The sequence below is a fragment of the Protopterus annectens genome, chromosome 4.part0 (genome assembly GCF_019279795.1).
Source record: "Protopterus annectens isolate FY-2018-M chromosome 4.part0, PAN1.0, whole genome shotgun sequence".
NCBI lineage: Eukaryota > Metazoa > Chordata > Ceratodontiformes > Protopteridae > Protopterus > Protopterus annectens.
Window position 1 is genome coordinate 571,083,247 of NC_056733.1, and position 23,295 is coordinate 571,106,541.

The 23,295-nt window shown below is 40.7% G+C and overlaps 1 protein-coding gene across 2 annotated transcripts in view; it reads right to left on the reverse strand.

Moving 5' to 3' along the window:
* The window catches only part of FAM222A (family with sequence similarity 222 member A), a 578,312-nt gene that overhangs the window by 135,247 nt on the left and 419,770 nt on the right, over positions 1-23,295 (reverse strand). Inside the window, exon 1 of one of the 2 annotated variants that reach the window (XM_044068505.1) lies at positions 16,037-16,200. The exons of the other annotated variant lie outside the window; for it this stretch is intronic. The gene's annotated coding sequence lies outside the window, so the exon portion shown is untranslated. Of the gene's footprint in view, positions 1-16,036; positions 16,201-23,295 lie in introns of those variants that run through there. 2 annotated transcript variants of the gene reach the window in all.

Here is a 23,295-nt window from a genome sequence, read left to right on the forward strand (position 1 = left end):
TGGCCAGATCAAGGTAGGCTGCTTGAACCACCTTGCCTTCATCCACAGCTCTGGTGACTGACTCAAAGAAGTCAATCAGGTTGAGCAGGCATGATCTACTCTTCACAAAACCAAACTATGCGGGATCCAGAGTTTGGAGGTTCCCTATATCTTTGTTTATTAGGTCCATGATGATGCATTCCATAGCTTTGCATATCAGACTTGTCAGGCTAATGAGGCAATAGTTCACAGGGTCTGTAGATGCTCCTCCTTTGTGGAGAGGGATGACTCTAGCAGTGCACCATTAGGTAGGGACAAAGCCTGAGGTGAGGCTGTGATTAAACACGGCACACAGGTGAGGTGCCAGTTCACTCTGTAGTTCATGTAGAACACAGCCAGGGATATTGTCAGGTCCCACAGAAGCTGTATTCTTGGCCTTGGACAGTGCTGTTTTAACCTGTGCAGCAGTAATACTGGGTGCCTGGCAATCTACTGATACTGTGATTGGTCCTTTGGTGGGGGAGAGAGGGGTAAAGTTGGCACTGAATCTGTCGGCCAGTATATTGGCAATATCTGTTGGCTCGGTATAAGAAGTGCCATTTTGTGCAACAGCTCCGAACAAATCTGGGTATTGCCATGGAGATTCTTTACATAACTATAGAAGGCCTTGTGGTTGTCTTTACTATCATAGCTAGCTTTAGAGGATTTGATGAGGAATCTCAACTTTTTGTTGAGGCAGATAAGGGAGTTGTTCCAGTCTTGGGACTTTACCTTATTTCCCATCAGTTTCATCCTTCTGTTCTAGAGTTTGTTTATGGCAGGGACCACCAGATTGGCTTCCTTTTTTTTGGAGGAGAGCTTCTTGATTCTATTGGGTATGGCGAGATCCATGCATTTGTGTACGTGGTCTTACAAGGCATTAGTATATGATTTGACAGTCATGCAGCTGTTCTCCAATTGCATGGATGCCATGAAGTTAGCCACCTCTGTTTTTAGGAGCCCAAAGTTAGCTTTGGAGAAGTTTTTCATGGTGGTTACCTTTGCGAGGGTGGGTAGGAGGGATGTGGATTTCCAAGGTGATTAGTTTGTGGTCGGATCTAACCAGGGTGGAGTCGACTATTCCTACAGAGCAATGGTCACCCATGTTAGTAATGACCAGGTCAAGGATGTCGCAACCTCTAGTGGGGGTAAGAATGAGCTGGTCCAGGGCATTGGAATAAATGAATTCCAGGAAACGTTGAGTAAGTGTATTGGTACATGAGTAGTTTTCCCAGTTAATGGAGGGGTAGTTGAAGTCGCCCAGTATGAGAGTGTTACGTTGGTCCCTAATATTCTCCAGGGTGCTTAGGAAAGTGGAGTGTGAGTCTTGGGTCATTGTTGGGGACCTATAGCAGGCTACGACCTGAATCACTGTCTTACCCAATGTTAGCTGCACCTGAAGTATCTCTGATGTGTCATGTTGGGCTACCAGTCTGTAGGTGTGCGCATCCTTTATGAATATGGAAACACCACAGCCTTTAGAGCTTCAGTCCAAGTTCTGGGGCTGAAAGGTATGGAATGAGTTATAGCTTGATAGTGCAGGGGTGCTATCTGCTACCTTGAACCAGGTCTCTGTTACAGCACAAATATCAATGTTCTCCATTTTAAGGAGTGCTTCAAATGAGTGCATTTTGAGATTTAGGCTTCTAGCGTTGAGCATGACCTTCAGATTGCATATGTTTGTAGCTGTTACATTGGTAATTTGGTCTTTGAAACACTGCCTAAAAAGGCACTATAGGGGAGGCAAGAGCCTTGGCCAGTATCCGGAAGCCCAGGGGTGACAGATGCAGGCCATCTCTGGCAAAGCATCTAGGTCTGTCAATCATGTCATCCCAGGTAGACAGATACTGGATCCCCTTAGTATGACACCAGAAACTTGGCCAATTGTTAAAATCAATTATTTTCTGCTTGTACTGTGGTAACATTCTGGGTGATGGTAGGAGGCTGCTCAGGGCTAGGGTCGTACCCATCTGGGCTACATAATCCAAGAGCTCCTCCATGTCTCTTTTCATGTAGTCCAGGGAGGTATGTCTCAGGCACATGTACAATGACAGAGTCATATTTGTACCTGTTTTTGAGGAACCTGAGTGTGTGCATTATGTGGTGGATCCTGGCACCTGACAGGCAGCTGACTCACCTATGACTAGTGTGTTGGGCATGCTGTTTTGCCTTAGGGACTTTGGTTGAGTGGTACACTGTTTAGGAGAGTTATGTGTCTAATGATTAGTGTTGTGTTGTGGTGGTCGAGTGCATTTCTGCCTTGGAGGTCTCTGCTGTTTGTGTAGATTTTTATTGAGATACTCTGCAAAGGTGTGTGTGTGGTTTGTGTTTTATGTGAAGGCAGTGCTGGTGTGTGTTCTGGAGGGCTATGTGTTCCATGTGTTGTGGTGCAAGTGTTGACCTTCTCCTCTTGACCAGCTATTCTGGTCTTCCCTGCAGAGTGCATGGCTTCCAGTTTAGATACATATGTGCATCTCTCGCAAGTCTGAGTGTTGGGAGGTAAGAGGAGAGGGCTGTCAGTGTACATGAGGCAGTTGCTACATTGCCTCAGGATACCCAAGCTCGCCTGGCTAATAGGAGAAAGTACAGGGAACTGACCTTTAGACATGCCTGTAGGGATAATACTAGAGCTGTTTCCTTGTCGGATGTTTAGTGGTGGTAGCACTGCTGTGTGCTACAATAATAGCTACAATAAGTCTGGTTAACTGCTAGACTAATAAGCTAATAAAAGTGCAGGAGAGCAAAATGAGAATGCTAGGAGAGACTGATCTACCAAGTAGTGGGGCTGAGAGGACCAACAGAGCACCTGTAGCTCCTTTTATTAACAGTGGTCAAGGTATGCCCCGTTTCCAAAGGTCAAAATCTACAGACTCTGAGAAATATTATTTTGCCTGTTCTATGAGCTCCACAGAAATTGTCTCATCTCCTAACAGAGCTCTTGATGTTCTGTAACCCGTGGATTTCAAGACACTGCTGTCTGAGACCATGTTCAAAGTCTACCAACCCCACTGATGGATCTTCAAGCTTAGACAAACTAAGAGAACCAGCCTTCCATATGTAGTCCTAACAACAAGCATAGCTGCAGTGGATGTCACAGTAAAGCCTGCCTACTGGTGGAAATAGAAGGAGTTCCTGGAGAGGCCAGATCGCCCTTCTCTGAGTGCAAGTGGGCTTCTAATTCTTTAGATGCATGACTGTATAATGCACAACTGCTGGAAAAAGTTTAAAAAAACATTTTTATCACACCTTGTTCATGTATCCAATACTTATGTCACGTAATCACATTAAAACAGTATGATAATTTAATTCTCCACTAAAGTATGTGAGGCCTGACAGTGTAACAGCACTGCTTCTCCTGTGTCTGCCTCTGAAGGTACTATAACAAGTGAACCTGCTGTCAAGTATAGACATATGGTCAAGATGAGTGCACACAGGCCTTGCCAGGGCAAGAAACCTCAGACCAAAGTGGAGTTATCTGGGTCCCTGAGGTTCACACTCTCAACTTGCAAATTCATTGACTAAAACCTTTCAAGTCAGTTTTTTACCTCATGCAGTTTAAGGTACCTTTTAGAGAATATTTTTAAGCTTGCTTTTATGCAAAGAACTGGTTAAAGCTTTTCATGTTCCTGGCTCTTCTCTAAAGGGTCTTTATATTAAAAATCATGACTACATATATTAAGTTCCTCACCTACAGAAAATAAAGGCTGTGAATGAAAAGCAGAATTGGTCTCAAATAAGCACACTTCTTGGTACCTTTTTCATTTTTTGGGGACATTATTAGCCACAGGAAAAAAATTCTTAGAAGTAAACAGCTACACATTTAATTAGCAGTTGGAAATTTCAGTAACAAAGGGCAAATGCGAAAGAATTATTTTGAGTTTGCCTGGAAATGAGCAATGGACTTAAAAGAGACAGACAACCACTCATGTTAGCAGCAAAACAAGAAATGAAGATGGCATGGGTTTTTTTCACTTTATGGCTGAGGTTGTCGGCACTGGAGGTAACCTAACATCTGCTTTGAGGTCATCTTGACCATTCCTGAAGTTTAACTGGAGCAATGACATCTACCTGGTCTCATTCATTTTATGAATGAACTGCAGCAATGATCCGTATGAAGACAAGCACAAAAAAAAAAAAATAAAAACACATTTCTATTACTTTCTAAAGGAACATGACATGACGCAGCTACCTCAAATCACAAAGGTATTAATGCTTTGCCTTTCAGTAGTGTTTACGAAAAACAGCTTTTAATATTAGAAGTATCAACTCACTCTATATGCAAAAGATATGAAAAACTCTGATCTCTGTCCACTGTCCCATTTTATTCTTGGATATACAGTAACTGTGAACTACACAGTAACACACATGTACTTGCATGCATACACATCACTTAGTGCAGTAACAAGGTAAGCTCATAATGGCCCTGTATTTGTCTGTGAGGCACACCCAATGTTCTCTACAGAAAGTACAGTTGTATACACTTACTATAAATGTAGATGTTTGAGTGTATTCACTGTTGCGGTCATCACACTTGGGTTATCTGCCTGCAGGTAGCCTGCAGTCAGCTAGAATACCAGAGTCTTGGGATTTCTGTGTCGGATGCTGTTACCTCTTACATGACGTCAGGTCTTCAGGGGTAAACATGCAGCCAACGCCATTACATCAGTTTTTCTTGCCCCAGATGTCAGGAGCCCCCAGAACAGGAAGCAGTTACATGGTGTGGAACACCTCCAGTAAAAAGTAAATACCATTGCCATAAGATACGGCCAAAAAGATGATAGGTAGAGAGTATAGAAAAGTCAGGGGGCTGGAGGGAGGATAACTAGGACTGCAACACTGAATACACTTGAACATCTACATTTATGGTAAGTGTACACAACTGTACTATGTTCTTCATGTTTCACTGTTGCAGTCATCACATTTGGGTTGATTCCCAAAGCTGAGGAAGAGTGGAGGCAGTCAAGAAGTATTAGGGCTGGCTAGCAGGTCTTCTAAGACTGCTGTAGCAAATCCAGCTCTGGATTTAGAAAAGATAGGTAAGTGGTAATGCTTGGTGAAGGTGTGTACAGAACTCCAGGTTGCAGCTTCCAGGATGTTCCTGGTAGGGACTCCCCTGAGAAATGCTGTAGAGGTTGAGGTAGTCCTACTGGAATGAGTTCTGTTCCCCAGAGGGGTACGTTTTCCATGATGCTTGTAGCAGAAATGGATGAAGTGTGCTATCCATTTGGAAATGGTTTGCTTTGAAATGGCCTTGCCCTCTGCCCCTGTAGCAAAGCTGACTAGCAGCTGGTCAGATTTTCTGGAAGGCTTAGTCCTGTCAAGGTAGAACCTGAGCTGTCTGTGCACGTCCAAGGAAGAAGGATAGGCCTCTGTGGAGCAGCTCTGCTTGGTAATCAAGGATTTGAGGTAAGGTGGGCACAGCTGTGTCTTTTCCTTGAGACTGACTCCAAGAACAATATCTTTTCCACTTTTCAGCACAGGATTTCCTAGTACTAGGCCTTCTGGCCTCAATGATGACATCCAGCACCTGTTTGCTGCGGGATGCTGGTGGTGTACTTAGGGAATAAGCCAGGCTGCAAGGTTTAGGGTTTGCAGCTGTGGATGTGAAATATGTCCCTCCTGCTGAGAGAGCAGGGAAGGTGTCTGATGTAGGTGGCAAGGTAGCACTACTGTCAGACTGCACAGAAGTGGGTACCAGTGCTGGCATGGCCAGTCTGGTGCAATAAGGATTGCCCTTGGCCTGTCCTGTTTGATCTTGAATAGTACTTTTGAGAGGAGGGGCAGAGGAGGAAAGGCATAAATTGAGAGGTTTTTCCATGTAAAGGATAGGGTGTCTACCTTCCAGGCTCTTCTGTGAGGGTTCCTGGTGCAAAATTTGCTCAATTGGTGGCTTTGGGGGGGGAGGCAAAAAGGTCCACCTCCGGTGTTCCCCACGTCTGGGTTAGAAGTTTGAATGAGTTGGATTCCAGTTTTCACTCATGAGGGTTCAGTAGACTTCTGCTTAAGTTATCTGCCAGTGAATTTTGCTTGCCTGACAGGAATTGAGCTTGTAGGTACACTTGGTTGCTCAAGGCTGTGTTCCACAGAGCCATAGTTAACCGGCAGAGTGGATAAGAATGAGTTCTGCCCTGCTGGTTTATGTACCACATAACTGTGGTATTGTCTGTCTTTATCAGGAGCTGTCCTGGAAGGATAAGGTATTTGAAGGCTGTCAGAGCATTCTGTACAGCTAGCATCTCTTTTTGATTGATATGCAGGGGAATTTGTTCTGGGCTCCATTTACCTTGAATGCATTTGCCTGCCATGTGAGCCCCCCATGCATAGTCTGATGTGTCTGTTGTCAAGGTTTGGGCGGCGAGGGGTTGAGTGAAAGGAAGTCCCTTGTTATGGTTGCATGCTTCTGCCCACCAAAGGAACTTTGCCCTTAGACAAGGTATGATAGGAATCACTGTTTCCAGGTCCTGAGAATGTTGACACCAGAGACTTTTTAAGTACCACTGAAGTTTCCTCATATGCAGTCTTGCATATGGAATTAGCAGAATGCACGAGGCCATGAACCCTAGGGCTTGCAGTATTTTCCTTGCAGATAGCTGGGTTTGGTGGCCATTAGTTTGAAACAGTTTGTCAAATGGACCTGCTTTTCTGGAGTGAGGAATGCCATCTGGGAAGATGTGTTCAAGCTTGCTCCCAGTAATACAATTTCTTGGCTGGGCACCAGTTGTGATTTCTTTTTGTTGATGGTGTATCCCAGTCAAATTAGAAGTCTTTTTACAAATGCCAGGTGCTGAAGTAGCAATTCTTGACTGTCCGGCTGAATAAGGCAATCGTCCAAGTATGGGTAGAATTGAATATTTCTCTGCCTGCAGTATGCAATGGCTGGAGCCAGGCATTTTGTGAATACTCTGGGTACAGTAGATAAGCCAAAGGGAAGTGTAGAGAGCTGACAGTGCATAGAGCCTGCCCTGAAATGTAGACATTTCCTGCAAGACTCCCTTATGGGGATGTGCAGATAAGCTTCTTTTAAGTCTAGGGTGAATAACCAGGCATTATTGGCTAGCATAGGAAGAAGCTGTTGCAGTGTAAGCAGTTTGAATTTTGGGACCACCAGAAAGGTGTTGAGAATTTATAGATCCAGGATAGGGCACCAAGAGCTCTCTTTTCTGGGCACCAGGAACAGTCTGGAGTAGAAACCATGTCCCGTTTGTTCTACTGGAACAGGCTGAATAGCCCTGATATGGAGAAGGGAAAGTACTTGCTTTTGAGCCTCTGCCCACTGGTTTGGAGGAAGATCTGGCAACCTGCTTGGGGTTGGCAGTGAGTGAAAGTAGAATCTGTATCCCTGGGATACAATGTTTAGAACCCATCAGTCCTGAGTAATGGACATCTAGTTTTTTGCATGAAGGGTGAGTTTTCCTCCTAGGGACGCAAGTACTTGGGCATGGCTGGAAGGATACTTGGAAAGTCATTGTGAACTTTTTCCATAAGGGGGTGGCTTACCACTCCCTGGTTTTGAGGTGGAAACACTCCATTACTTAGATCTCTGCATACCCTGAGACTGTAGTCTTGGTGGTTTGTTTCCCCTGGGTTTGGACTGAGAAGGCCTGAGAGGGACTAGAAAGGACCATTTTTTTGAAGGCCAATGCCTACTAAATCTAGGTGGCTGCACCTGTAAGAAATCTTTGATGGTTTGCATAGATTTAGCTTTTTCTTCCATATTTTTAAAAAAGTCTTCTGTTTTTGTGCCAAACAAATGCTCCTGATTTAATGGAGCATCTAGTAATTTTGCTTTGACATGGTCTGGCAAGACTTGTTCCTTTAGCCAAGCATGCCTTCTCAGTACAGCAGCCCTGCAAGATGCTTCTAAGGCATCAAATCCACACTGCAAAGTATGTTTACTAACTTGGTTTGCAGAATGCATTAACTCTTGTAAATCTTTATTTTCTGCACAATCTGGAAGTAACACCATTTTTTGTTTAATTAGTTCCATATGTTGCTGATACTTCAACATGTGAAACTGGCAATTCAAAGCCCTGATGGCAAGAGTTGCAGAGGTCTATACCTTCTTACACCATCTGTCTAAAGCTCTAGAATCCCTGTCTGAAGGGGTAGGGTTTTTGGCTGTAGTAGCCTTAATGCCTTTAGGTCCCTGGGAAATGGTCTCTGGATCCACAGTAGGATTCTTAAAGAGAAATTTGTGAGAGTCAGGTACTCTGTAGTACCTGTCAGGTTTTAAAGTGTCAGGAGTAAGACTGGACTCCATGAAGACATCATCTACAATATCCAGGACAGGGGTATAGCTAGAGGCCTGTGCTGAGGCAATTTTAAAAATGTCCTGAGTCTCTCTTTGAACTGAGGATAGTCCTGGGATTCCCAGCAAAAATGTTCTCTTAAGGTATGCAACGTTTCACCAAAAGAAAAATCCTCTGGAGGGGAGGCAGTGGGAATGGATTCCTCTGCATCTGAATCCTCATAGGTAAATAAGGGTATGTCCTGGTAATCAGAAGGGTCAGAGTCATCAGACGCCTGGTCTATAGAATCAGAAGGAAATTAAATTCTTTGTCTTTTAGCAGAGGAAGGCTGGCTTCCGTTATTAGAGTAATAAGGTCTTCAGCCATTCTAAGCATTTGTTTTTGTGGCATGGGAGCTTGAGCATGTGCTTTGGACATCAGTTTTCTAGGCGTATTGTGAACTCTGGGCCTGAGAAACTTGGTAGTTTTAGTTAAAAATGAAGTTGTCGGTTTAATATGAATATCAGTAGGTCGGAATACACCCTCAGAAGCCGGTGCCTGCACAGCGGCTCCGGACCCATCCAAGGTAGAGACATCTGCAGGTTCCATAGTCGAAGAAGCATCTTGCGGCATACCAAACTTTGAATGGGTCTCAGCAGAGGCCTGCGAATCTGTAGAAGTGAGCATCCGGGGCTGCAAATGCGCCTCACTGAGTACCGGCGGACTGGTGACTAGCTTAACGGAAGTGTCATCGGCAGTTTTTGACCTATGTAGTCTGCCTCTGTCTTTGTCTTTGCACTTTTTCGGAAGATCGGTAGTCAGATGGCTTACCGAAGCCATTTTGGAATACAGAGAACGAGAGAGAAAGAATTTAGCTACAAAAATAGCTCGACGACGAATGGTTCGGGCGTTAAACAAGGCACAAAACCGACAGTGACGGACGTAGTGGTTTGAGCCTAAACAGGTGATGCAGTAAGAATGAAAGTCTCTGTGAGGTATTTGCTTTCCACAGGCAAGACACTTGTTAATTTTTTTCTGACATCAGAGCAAGAAAAAAGAATCCCCAATGGGATACTTACTCTTAGAAGACTTCAGGTTTGAAACTCAAAAAATGAAAATTTCGGGTAGCGGCTGACCGGCACTTGCAAACTGCTTCTGCTTTGGGCTCCTTCTCAGCAAGAAAGACTGATGTAATGGCGTCAGCTGCATGTTTTGCACCCTTGACAATCTGACATCATGGAAGAGGCGACAGAATCCGACACAGAAATCCCAAGACTCTGGTATTCGGGCCGACTGAGGGCTACCTACAGGCAGATAACCCAAGTGTGATGACTGCAACAGTGAAACATAAAGAACATCTATCTCACAGACAAACACAGGGCCATTATGAGCTTACCTTGTTACTGCATGCATGCACTTCACTTAGTGCAGTAACAAGGTAAGCTCATAATGGCCTTATATTTGTCTGCGAGGCACACCCAATTACATTACTATGTCACAGATGTAAGTGTAGAGATTTTTTTTTTATTTAACATTTGTTTACTGGAAAGTCTGACTGGGAAAGAGCCCATTTTCAGTGGAAGCCCAGGGAGAAACACTCTAGATGCATGTCTTTGGCATGTGGGAGGAAACCGGAACACCAGGAGAAAACCCATGCAAATGCAGGGAGGATATGCAGACTCTGTACAGAAGGCACCTCAGCTGAGAATCGAACCGGAGAATCTCTTGCTGAGAGGCAATAATGCTAACTGCTGTAACTGGAGAATCTCTTGCTGTGAGGTGACAGTGCTAACTGCTGTACCACTGGGCTGGATTACAATATTTGCATGTAAAAAGTGGCAGGAACTGGAACAGCCACAAGACAAATACAATATATTTACAATATATTTACCTCTTCTTTTACACTGCTGAAAGACAAACTATTAGTGACTGATTGATTTGAGGCAGGCAGCTGCTTTCAGGGATTTTTTTATGAAAGTCATTACTAACTGCTTTTTAAAGAATCATGACAGACTAAGGAGAAAATGCACGATTTGCTTCAAAGATCCCAGTTTATAATGAACTTAATGAATATGTCACATACAGTTTTGATTTAAAATGAAAGCAATAAAAAACATAGCCTGTAAGCCTACTACACTTTAAACCTTCAAAATAGAAGACATTAAGCATAATTGGGTCTCCTATTTTTTCTACAGGTCTCTTGGTAATTGTTCTAACAGTGCCATTTAGCTTATAAAATTAAAGTGAGTAATAAGACATTTGTAAACAAAGCAAGAAATTAGCCAAGAAAAGTAATGATAGGTGTGCATTTGACAAAGACTGGAAACATATAGTGGGAGGCCAGAAACTAAATGCTTTTAACTCTTGACCAATCTTAATAAATCCACACATCCCTCCTGCACCTTACTGCACTCTCAAAATATGCATCAGTGCATTTTGAAAGAAGCAATTTACATAAAAAGAAATCTGTACTTGATACATCATTTCATATTGAAAGAGTTTCACTACCAAAGATAACACACAACTTTTGGGACAGTAAAATAATTTCTGTCTTGGTATCCACAGCTAACTGTTAATCTATTAAAGGCAAAACCTGGAGAAATGTTTATTTTACATATTTTATGCCAAAAAAACAAAAAAATTATGAATGTTTCACTCATGCATGTGCATACAGGTGTGTACATAAGTGTTGTGCTTTTTGTAAAACTAAATTAACAATGATAATGTAAACAAATTAGACTACTTTGCTCCAAGTTTAAACATAGCCACTTCAGGAAAATCCCTCATGTAGTGATAAAATACTGAACATATGGTAAAAAACTACTGAAACCGTAAAAGGCTGACATCTCATAGTGACTGTAAAATCACATTTGAAAGCAGAATGTTTCAATATTAATCAAATAGTTAATGAGATGTGGTAAAGCGGTATGCTGAGAAGTTTTGTCAAAAAGTATAGTTTTCAGTCGAACACCTTTAGATTTATAATAAAACTAAGAGTTTTACTGAGAGGCAGCTAGTACCTATTTTAGTTTGTAGTTACCCACCTTTAGATTTATAATAAAACTAAGAGCTTTACTGAGAAGCAGTGTAATACCTACTTTAGTTTGTAGTTACTCAGAAGGCCTGTAAAAATGTGACACACTTGCCACTTGGGGTGGTAAGTGCACATTTGTGGCAGTGATAACATGTAGTGGATGGAGTAGTCAGGGGGTGTGGGTGTTGACAAAGAGGAATTAATTATATGCTTTTCTTTCATCTCTGTTTTTTTTTATATTTGTAAATGTGTTTGTTATTTTAGCTACCCTAGGTTCATATGGTGACTAACCAAGTGTCCTTACATGCACAAGGAGGAAATGGGGGACTGCAGCCACTCAGCTTTTTATTAAGAAAAACAGTGCAGGGTTGGAGTTTGGGGTGGGGAACAGTAAAATTACAAGAGTTGTCAGTGTGACTGAAATGCAAATCAATGAATACCTGTGTTTGTCCAATTCAATGAAAACAACTTAGTCAAAAGTGCTGATGAATGAAAAACGGATACTTCCATAAATCTTATGATGTGGCAACCCCAAAGTTGACTAGAATAAAAGCAATGGTGATTGTGATGTAATACATGCATGGTATGGTGGGGGGGGGGTGCTTACACCCCACAAAAATATGGTTTTCTTTTTGCATTGCTTGACTCTCATTTTAATCATGTTTTGCAATCAGAATGGCACTTGCTTTAGTATTTTTTTACACTTCTGCTGTAGATCTATAATATGTTAGGCAAGATTTTTCTACATACCAAATTAGTAACCACAGTTGGCTTTCAGTAAATGACTACACAGAGGGTCATTTATCTAAATACTTTCATTTATCAGGAGGAAAAGCAGTAGAGATTTGAGGAGCATCTGCAATATTTTTTTTTATTGTAGCATGCTACATATGGTGCAGTTTTAAATATATAGTCCAGTGTGGACTGGTAAGCCAGTTCTGACACTAAAATAACTGACTGTGCTTTTGTGAAACAATCACCACTGAATGTGATTTGCTGAACTCCTTTCACTGATGCATACTGAATAAGATTTTATTTAACACTAGGTATCAGTAATATCCAGGGGCCACAACTCCAAACATGCACAGCATATACATGTATGCAAACATACACACACACACACACACACACACACACACACACACACACACACACACACACACACATACATATGCATGCAAGCATGCATGTGTATATATACACACACGCACACACACACACACACACACACACACACACACACACACACACACACACACACACACACACACACACACACACACACACACACACACACACACACACACACACACACACACACACATATGCATGCATGCATGCATGTGCATATATACACACACACACACACACACACACACACACACACACACACACACACACACACACACACGTAACCTTCAGATGCATCTTAGCTTATGTACATCAAATGTGAGTCAGCAAAAGGACCTTGGTGAATTAATTTTAAGTCAAAAGTGAGCTGAACAACTGTATTTGCCAAACTCAATGGGCAGAAAAAAGTTGCAGACAAACTCACTGAATGAACACTGAATAGTATTCTGTTAGTGTTTTACTTCTTCAAATGATTACTGAGGAGGAATCATGTTACCCATTAATGATAAAATAATGAGTTATGTAAAGTGTGAATTACAGCTTCTCACTTATTCTGCATACGTGGTTCTCTCTAAAGTGTCTTGTTATAATCAGGGCTGACACATCCAATGCATATATACTAAGTAATCTGACTGGTTTGAATTTTTCCCCTTGTTACTAATTTTGAGATGCATAAGAAAACTGCATTTTATTATAGAATACTTAACTTTTGCAAAGTCTATAGCCGTAAATGTGATCTTTTTTTTATAAGGTCCTACAAAATAAAAGTTAAGAATATCCCTCTGATGTACACAGGGAAATACACTGCTTTGCATTTTACTCACTGTTCCTAATTTTGAGATGCAGAACAAAAATGTGTTTATTAGAGAATATTTAACTTCTACAGGCTCCTGCCTTAAATGTGATTTTTTTACACTGCCACATAAAATAAATGTTTTTCAATATGGCCCTGATCTATACCCAGAATAATAATCGACTGATGTGTAAAATGGGCTGCCTAATGAACTAACTACTATTATTAATGTGTTAAGTACCTCTGACTGACCATTACAAATGCTTGCTGCACTCATTTTAGTAGATACCATGCACATAAACTTTTATTGCTTTTTGCTTTCAACTTATTCAAGAAATATGACACATTACTAATGCTGAATCTTGGTTCTGTGAACACCCTGCCTGATTAAGGTATGTGACCTAAATTTAAGAGCTGTTTATACACAATTAAAAGACATTCATGAAGCATCTGTATGCATTTTGAAAGGAAGTTAAAACTAGTAGGTTGTGTTGTGTCTTTCGGCTTTTCCCAGTTAGGGGTCGCCACACCGGAACTCCGGTCCGCTAATGATTGGTAGTTGATTTTTACGTGCCGAGTTACCAGCCCTGACGCACAACCTTCAAGGAAGGTATGCCCATTCACGCATGTCTCCATGCAGAAGACGCTCTTGCTGAGAATCGAACCGGACAGCGTCTTACTATGAGGTGACAACACTACCGCAGCACCACCACCGCGGGTATGTCTGAATTCTTAATAATAAGTTAAATGTTTAAGAAAAAAAATCTGGGTTTGCAAACAGATATCTGTACCACAATGGCCTTAAATGTAGTCTTGCCTATTTCTGTAATTAATTTCATTTTGACTACCTTGTCAAAGACAGACAGGGTTCTCAGACCATGGCCAAAGTTTATTGCTACCAAGCATGATGCCACAAGATGCAGGTGGACAGAGGCCACCAAAATATACACACAGACACACACGCACACACACACACACACACACACACACACACACACACACACACACACACACACACACACACACACACACACACACACAGTCATTAAGAATAAAAGCTTTGAACAACAAACTGGACTATTTCTCTAGAACCATTGGCACTTGTAAGAGGTACCCTGAAAACAGCAGTATGTGAACCAAATACAACAATCATGTACCAGTATACATATTAAAAATATTGCACAGAAGCAAAAACACATAGTTAGATACATAAAAATCTGAATTAAGATCTCAGAAATATGTTCACTGAAAACACTCAGATAAATCCAGCTACACTGCTCGCACCAAGGGTCCCACCTAAACATAATGACATTTGCGAATACAACACAAGCAAAGCTAACAGTCCAAGGAGAAATAATAAAAAATAGAGCAATTATTTAGTTAAGGAAAAATAATGCCAGGAATGCACAAGTGTAACAGTTAATAATGTAATTAACAGTAACATTGTAAGTAATAGTGCAACAGAAACTGTCTGCTTACTATTAAATGTATCTGAAAAAAACTTTAATGAGAGGATTGCACGACTTCTTACAACACTGACATTTTTTTAGCAATAAATCATTTGTAGATTTATTCCTTTTTTGTTATTCATAAGCTTTCAAATGCCTACAACACTATACATATCAAAATGTATGCATTTCCCAGCATATAACCATGTACTGAATACGTGTTATGTCATATAGCAGCATGAAGTACTATAACCTGCAGGTGACAGGCACAAATCTGTTACACTGCAGGTACCAAATACACTAGTGACCAAACTCAGGCCACATACTTCTACTAGTGGCCATAAGAGGGCACTATACTGTCTACATGTGTGCAACACCAATTCCCTTACTGAAAACATTTTCTACTTAGCAATTTATCTCACAGAAGATACTGGTGATATATGTTGCTGCAGATCAGCTTATTACTACTGTTGTCCGTGCTGTCATAGCCAAGTAGCTAACTGACAACTGTCCAGTACATCCAGGTTTGAGTCCTAGACCTATATTTGTACTGTGCACATTGAAAAGAAGGATCCTGGTCACACCTGCAAACATGAACTTATGTCTAGAGTCAGACAGACAGATTGGTTATGTAAAACAAATGTTTCCACTCCATGACAGGAATAACCTTCCTGATGTACAACATCAGTTGCAGACTCTGCCATTCTCAGGAAATCTCCCGTATATGACATTATCTTGCTTCTGTTGGGGGCTAGGTCACTGTGGAATGTATGGCAGTACCCCCCTCCGACATCAACACATATATATGTCCCCCCTCTCGGTGTCAAATTCTCTTTCCCTGATTACATCTATGTCATGTGAAACTTCACTAGTTAACACAATGACAGGCAATAAAATACTTGTGCTGTGAGATTGCCTTGTTCTGGAGGTTTATCACTGCTTCATAAAAAAATGTTTATACTATTGTAAGTCAGACACAGTGTCTGCTTTGTCAGTAATACAAAAAAATCATCTAAAACATCAACTGATAACAGCAACCTATGCAGCAGAAGTGCAGAAAGCCCTTTCAAGATACACATCTTCAATCAATGCAGCTTTTAGTAACAACAAAGCAGGTTACAGAATGCTGTTAGAAACCACAAAGAAACATCAAAATGGTTTTAACATGATCTAAGATTAACAATTCCTTCTGTGTTGAGAAGATGAACGATCTCTGAAATTCACAAGTATTTACTGACTAACAAAAAATTTAGTAATTATAAACAGAAATTATAAAATCTATCCAGGCATTGCAATGCTAAAATCAATAAAAAAATGCCAAGTGCATGGTGTCTGTCAAAGCATCATTAGGCATGCAATTAAAACAAAGTTTACAACGGCATACCTATCTTTTTTCCATTTATCCTTTTTCTTTTTCGGTTTTAAGCTGATATGTCATTCCCGACAGGCTCTTTCTGCCCCTTCTGTTGAATGAGCGAGCTTTGTTGAATTAGATCACCTCAGGGTGAGCACTTTATTATCTATAGTCAAAGCGTCACCACAAATACCATTCTACATACACAACTGTCACTTTCTATTTGTCTCCACTTGGAGGTATTAGCACGCACTGATCGAAAACAGTGCCACCATCCGCTTACATTACAGACAGTACCACTAAATAAAAATAAATTAAAAAAGGGGGAGTGGGGAGGAGCATTTCCTCACTGGAGATTGTCACTGCTCTTCTTTTATGCAGCGTTTTTAAACATTTAGTCCTCTTGTTTCAAGCACTGACTCTACAATAAAACAACCACCGCCATTTCTTCTTGACTCTGACTTCAGTTCAGAATTAATTTTTTGGGTTGAAGGGAGTTTCATCAGCTGAGTTACAACTCGATAACTAAATGCTGTCATTTTTTTGTGCAGACAGCAAGGGCTATTAACATTTTACTTTCATGAACACTGCTGTGTTACATGACAGAAGTGATTTCATTCTATGCAGGAGATAAGCAAGGGAAGGGACCCATATGAACGCTTGTCCTGCTATTACAAAAACAAGCACAGTAAAGTGTTACTCTTCGTTTATGCTTACATTTTTTTCATGAGAAATGTTAACCTAACTTGGGTATGAAAACATTTACTGTATTTATTTTGCAGTTGCATCATGATGTCAGTTACCAAAAAGGAATATCTAACACATAAACCCATTTTTCTCGTCTGAAATGTAGCTGTTTGTGTATGTGCCAGTATGCATACTCACATGTACAGTGTTTTCTTCAGTAGTATAAGCATGGAAACAGTTCTAAACCATAAGTAAAACTCCTGTTGTTCAGAGTTTAGTCAAGAGATTTCTATGTGCGCCACGCTCCTGTGTCATCCCAGATAACAAAACTGCTTTTTCACATTTGTATGTATTGCAAATGTAATTAAAAACTGAGCGCATAAACTAAAATGTTCCTATTACTCATATGATAATCTTACACCCAAGCTGGATGGTAATATAATGAGCATATGTCACTCTGGATGCAGCTGCTTGTTTTCCTGACTGACTTGTAATATTTAGAAAGATAACTTAAGACAATGTTTTAAGAGCTTGAAGATATACAGGGTCAAGCAGGACATGTGAATGCAATGTGAGACATGTCAGTCCCTCTGTCATTCAGTTTTGTGACTTAAGTCACTAAGGTCTTAAAGGAAGGAGGTTGGCTGGACATGGCTGTCAAGACTCTAGTACAGCAACTGATATTTTAGCCCCCCCCACAAAATTTTTGGTAGAACACGTGAGGGGTACATAGGCTACCGCCAACACTCACTAAATGGATTCAGAACTCAGTTGACAGTTGTAAACAGTGGCTGGCAGTGAAGGGCACATGGTTTGAAAGGAGGGTGACATGTAAGGCTCCACAGTGCTTTAGACGGGCCTGTGATTTAACTAGCTATTATAATTCAAAGTTGAAAATGGCACTACTCAGTAAACTGCTTGTGAAAATCAGATGAAGAAATGAAAACATGAAAGGAAAATATAATACATTACAGGTTCAGGATGAAATATGGCAGCTTGGGTTCAGTGTCTAAAAGTGCAAAGTAATGTAACTTGAGTGAAAGAACCCTCAAAGAGCATGCACACAAGATGTGGGAGTTGCTTTACTGGCGTGTATGTCCATGTTTATTCTACTGAGGCAGAATATAGTCATGAAGAGTTATTACAGAAGGTTAGATCATATACACTAAAGGAGAAAGAGACAGAGAATAGCGTGATAAAGTATGCATGCTCAGAGGTGACAAATTATGCCATGAAACAAGAAAATGTGCTTTGCATGCATCTGGGATGGGTCATTAAGTTCTAGTCAGAATCAGAATTTCATAAATGTCAAAAACAGTACAGAGTACAGTGTAAAAAAACAACAAAAGGAAAGTAAAGAATGCAACCCCCTTCAAGCCACAACCAAAAGATAAGGTTACAAAACGCAGGCCATTCTGTCATGCACTAAGTTAAATGCATTAATTTACATTTGACAAAATAAAACAAATTTGCCTAAGGATTTTAAGCAAATCCAGAATCTTTATCTACGATTTTCACATATGTTTTAGTTTGAAATAACACGTTTAAGGGATGAATGACAGGGTGGAAGTGGAGATGTGAAAGACGGGTGGAAGCAGTCAGCACACAAAACTCCACACATTCAATATTCATTTTATGGCACACTTTGTGTACTAGGACATTTTGGTTTATTTCTGATGATTACAATACTGCATAAGATAATATATTTCAATGACAGCCTGAAGCATTTCAAACTTTGTCAAGGAGTGTAAAGTCTGAGCTCTGTCGCAGCAAATAGGGAGCGAGGAAAAAAGGGAGGAGCATGAGGAAGGTAGGAACAGAAGGATTCTCGGAATGTAGGAGCACATACATAAACATTAGAACACAGGTAACAGGTTCAAGGCTAATGAAGGGATTCAGTTACGCTAACATGGACCATTTACATGTGCAGAGTCATGCTAAACATACTTTATGAGCTTGGTTAAAAAACTCATCCATAGTTATTCCTTCATAAGAACACAGGCTTCAATGGGAAATGAAACAACTGCATTAGGGGCTGAGAAGGAATGTCCTCTTTTATCATATTTCAGCTTTCTATAGGAAGTAAATTAATGAGGTATAAAGATCAGATTGTCACACCTGTAAAAGAGGAAGATCAAATTGAAGGAAGGGAAAGGATTCAAAATGGGGAGGGTACAAGACCATCCAGAGTGAGGGACTTTAGGTTAGACCCATCAGGTTCTCCTCCAAGTAACTGGCCTTTGGTAGTTGCCATTAATAAGTAGGAGGTTCTACTGGCCAAGAAGCCCATCCCCAATACATTCTCAACTAATGAGAAGATCATGAATTAGATGGTAAGACAACCTAGATTACGAAGCCTGCAGTTACACAGAAATTTTAGTTTACTTATTTTTACTTTATTTTATTTGTTAAATGAGTGAGCAGGCTGGTCCAAGGGCTCTTTTCAGTCTTTATAGATCTTTCTAAGTGTGCCTCTTTTCAAAGTTTGACATTAAAGCATGACTTTTTCCTGATTTGGTGACTTCCGTCGTGAGATCCAATAAACGCATAGCTGCAACCATTTCCACCATACGAATTATGCTGGATTTTTTCTTTAGTTAAGATAACAAACAACAAGGGCCTTTCTCACATCCTTTAGCAATACATGCTAGAGTATTTATAACATGTAATCAAATATTTTCAAGGCAAGAAGGGGAAACAAAAATAGACTGACAGCTTTAATAAAATTTGACAGTTACAGCAGGCATCATCCATTTCATTGTGTCGTTGTCCCACTACTATAATGTCACATGTGAGCAATTCAGAAATTTGTAAAAGCCTAGAAAGAAAATCAGACTTCTCCCCTGTCTTTTACTTCATTTAAAAGAAAGCAAATTACAGAGCTTCTATTAAAAATAGGTGTGTGGTTCAGAATCCTTATGTGATGGTTGTTCCTCTTAACAGTAAGCAAAAGCAGTTATGATTTTTTTGTTAGTTTGTTTTATGCAACAATGCATATAATGTACAATGACTCAGGGGCAGAATCCCACGGACATCAGCCAGTGTGTCCCCAGGGTTATTCTGCTGAATGATGTACCCCTTCTTGGTTTTCAATGCCTGAGAGAGCAGCAGAATCAATGAAAGTACCCTTCCCCCTGGGAAAGGTAAACTAGAAAACTGAGAAACTGTTCCTATTCCCCATAGCCAACTTCTTAGAAGATAGGGCTGACAATCGAAACCTGAATATCCTGGGCTTCGGTCAGAGACCCTTCCCTCTGTGCCACAGACTCTGCTTCTAATGTAATGTTTCACAATTCAGCAGTGATAACATTTACTGTATCTGCGGTGATTGAACAAGCTGACAGTTTATAACTGACTGGCATGCTAAATGAAAAAAAAAGCCACTTTAGGAGTAAAAAGGAAAATGCCCATAGAAGGCCGTGTAGCTAAATAAATTCTAATGATCAAACAGTATGAAATGAATTCCTTGAAATCTACAAACACTGAATCACTACAAAAAAATATTTACATAAGCTAGTCTGAATATGAACCACACAGAAATGCGTGTGGAACAATAACAGTCTACTGATGATTTCTGCTTAGGCTAGTAGTGGGTACATACTACATGCAGCCTACAAAGCCTGATGGCATGCAGCCACACAGCTAATTATAAATGAATACCGCTACTGACAGTCTGAGCAGTGAGTCCACAAGGCATCATTGTGCTTTTGAGGACTGACCCAAAATAGGCACTCAAGCCATGCTGAATTACTGTCAAGATGTCTGTGCGAACGGTCTGTTAGATGTCCTGCTGCTGGCACAGGTCAGCTTACTGTCTAACTCCTTGTCACTTTGGAAATGGCTGATCGAATATGGGACTGGAAGCTGCCACCAAATGAAACTGGGGGCAACAGCATGGACAAAGCCTTTAGAAAAAGGCAGCTTTGGCCAACCACACTGTGCCATGTTCCTGTCTTAACTGTAATATCAGACTTCAGTCTTAATCTTAATTTATCTGTCTTCTCTGATCACTTACAAAAAAACATTTTTGATATCTACATACACCTCTTTTTCTCTTAATCTAGTAACAGCTTTCCTCAATCATCTTCACTAGAAGGTTGTTACAGGTATCACATCCATGATGCTGCCGGTTTTTCTGGATACAATATGGGTCCTATACTAAGAACCCATGTTGCTGGGGAGTATGCAAGAAACACTGTAGGGTACTCCTCTGTGAACTGCTTAAACTAACAACAGCTGATGATACCTCAGGCATCCACGTAAACTGCATCTAGCAAGCTGAAGCTGGCCTTAAAACATTTAATCATTTGGTGCTTTCTCCTAACACAACTGAAAGTGGTCTTTTAACATCCTAGAGATTGATGCTCTATAAACTTTCTGTGAGTGGTGGAGGGGTCAAGAGTTATTTCAATATCCTCAACAAGGCTTGCCATGTTATGTTAAACACCTTCCACAGTCTAGCCATGCTGCAGTCCTTTCTCTTCTAAGAAATCCGGAGACAAACATCTCCAGTTCTGGGTCACAAATCTGCCACATTAATGTTGCTTTTTCCCCACTTTCACACCCTTAGAAAAAATTGGGTGTCAGAGCTGCAGCAGTTAAGAGTGTAAAATACCTAAAGCAAAGATTGGGAGGGCTTCCTCTCTACAGTGGTGACTTGTGAAGGACTTCACAGGAGGCTGGGGTCTCCAAGGCCTAGTATCACTTTCCAGTAACACTGTCTTTTTTATTTTCTTCTTATAATGCCTGGGAAACTCTCTGCATTGTTTTGGTTCTGTGGAGGAAGACTTTCTACTCTTAAATGGAGAGAGATTTCTTTGGGCTAAAACCAAAAATCTGCACTTTTCCACAATGGTCCTGCTGTCTACAGTGGTTTTCTTTCTAGTCTTACAAAGATCACCGTTCTTGAAATCATGATCCTCTACTCACTTTTCTTAACATGATGCTTCTCTGCTTGGCAACATAGGCAGTGCACAGCATTTGTTGACACTGTTTTCTAAGGACATTGTTAGCAAACAGAAAAACTATATAAACAGATGACAGATGCCAAACAGATAATATTCTGAAACACTCTAAATGGTACTCATCTTTTAGATCAGACAGGAAATTAATTACCTACAAAATTCAAAGCACCAGTTGTAACTATTCACTTGAAACTTGAGAGACAAAAAGACTTTCTACAGGCAGCCATTTTGTCGGACATAACTATAGTCCCCTAGAGGATGTTTGTGGGCTGATGGTTCTGGCTGGAAGATTGATGTTTACCTGTAGCTTGCCCCATTTGTATTATGAATGCAATGTAGCACTAAATCTTATGATGAATATAATGTTTTAATTCCTTTCATAACAACTGCTTCCTGCATTCTTGGTTTGTTAGAATGGTTCTGCTCCTTTAATTTATGAATGGTTTTTGCCATCACAGAGACGAACAAAGCAGATCACATCTTAGCCTATCATCTTTCAGTCTGGCTACACTAATTTTCAGACTTTGTGCATTGTTTTACAGGCAAGCAAGTGGATATCCAGGGGAATCCACAGGCACCACAACCACATGTATCTGCTATCCTCACTCTTTCAATTACTATTTTATGTCTCACAGGCAGGGCTGGCCACCTGGTGGTGTAAACATTAGCTCTAGCTGATTGTAACTGTTGAAGTGATACCCTAGGAAAAAGGAGTAGTGGACAGATGGATGGATGCACAAGAATCCAAACTGAAAGCAGCAATCCAAAAATAGTCAGTTCAGTCATGAGATATCATAAAATTCTTGCACTCAGACACAAATTACCACTGCATCTAATTCCATAAAGTAAATAATCTAAAACAATAAGTGAGAAGATCACTGAAAAACCAATCAGGCAAAACAAAATGAAAACTCCAGCAAAGCTAGAACTTCCACTGAGTGACCTCCCATATATGCATATATCCCACGTGCCCCTGATAAAGTAAATAATGTAAGAACTCCCCAGAAAAGCAGATGTTCAAGGGGATTACTGTTGTAGTAGTATTAACTACTGTACATGAACGTCTACCACAAATGACCAGACATCCAACTTGACTTTCAGAGGTCAGTACCCTTCAGCCTCCTGGCTGAGAAGATATCCACTCTTGAGGGATGTCAGTCATTCCTTGTAATAAGTGTGGTGTCTATCCAAGCAACTTTACAACTTTTCTGCCTAGAAAACCAGCAGGAAACACACCCCTACCTACTTCAAGATGTGGTCCTTGTGACCACGACTAAGAAGGAACACAGACTGATATTCTCTGGGCCAGGAACCTAGAGAAAAAGTTACCCTAAATCTATCCAAACTTGAGCAAGCCTGAGACCTTAATAGGGGTAGAAGGAGAAGGAGGTATTATGTGGGGACAGGGTTCCCTAAACAAGCTCTAGATTGCCTAAGAAAGAGAATACTGCATGGTAGGAGAGAAACCAATACTGCAACAGTGGTCAACTCTGATGTCTATTATTATGGTATGTTCTTATAAAACTGCACTATATTTTTCATATAGATAACTGTTGCAATAGTACTTACTATTAGGAAAAAGTGGGAGGTGGCCCCATACCTCTCATCATCCACATAAAAAATTATACCACTGGCCTT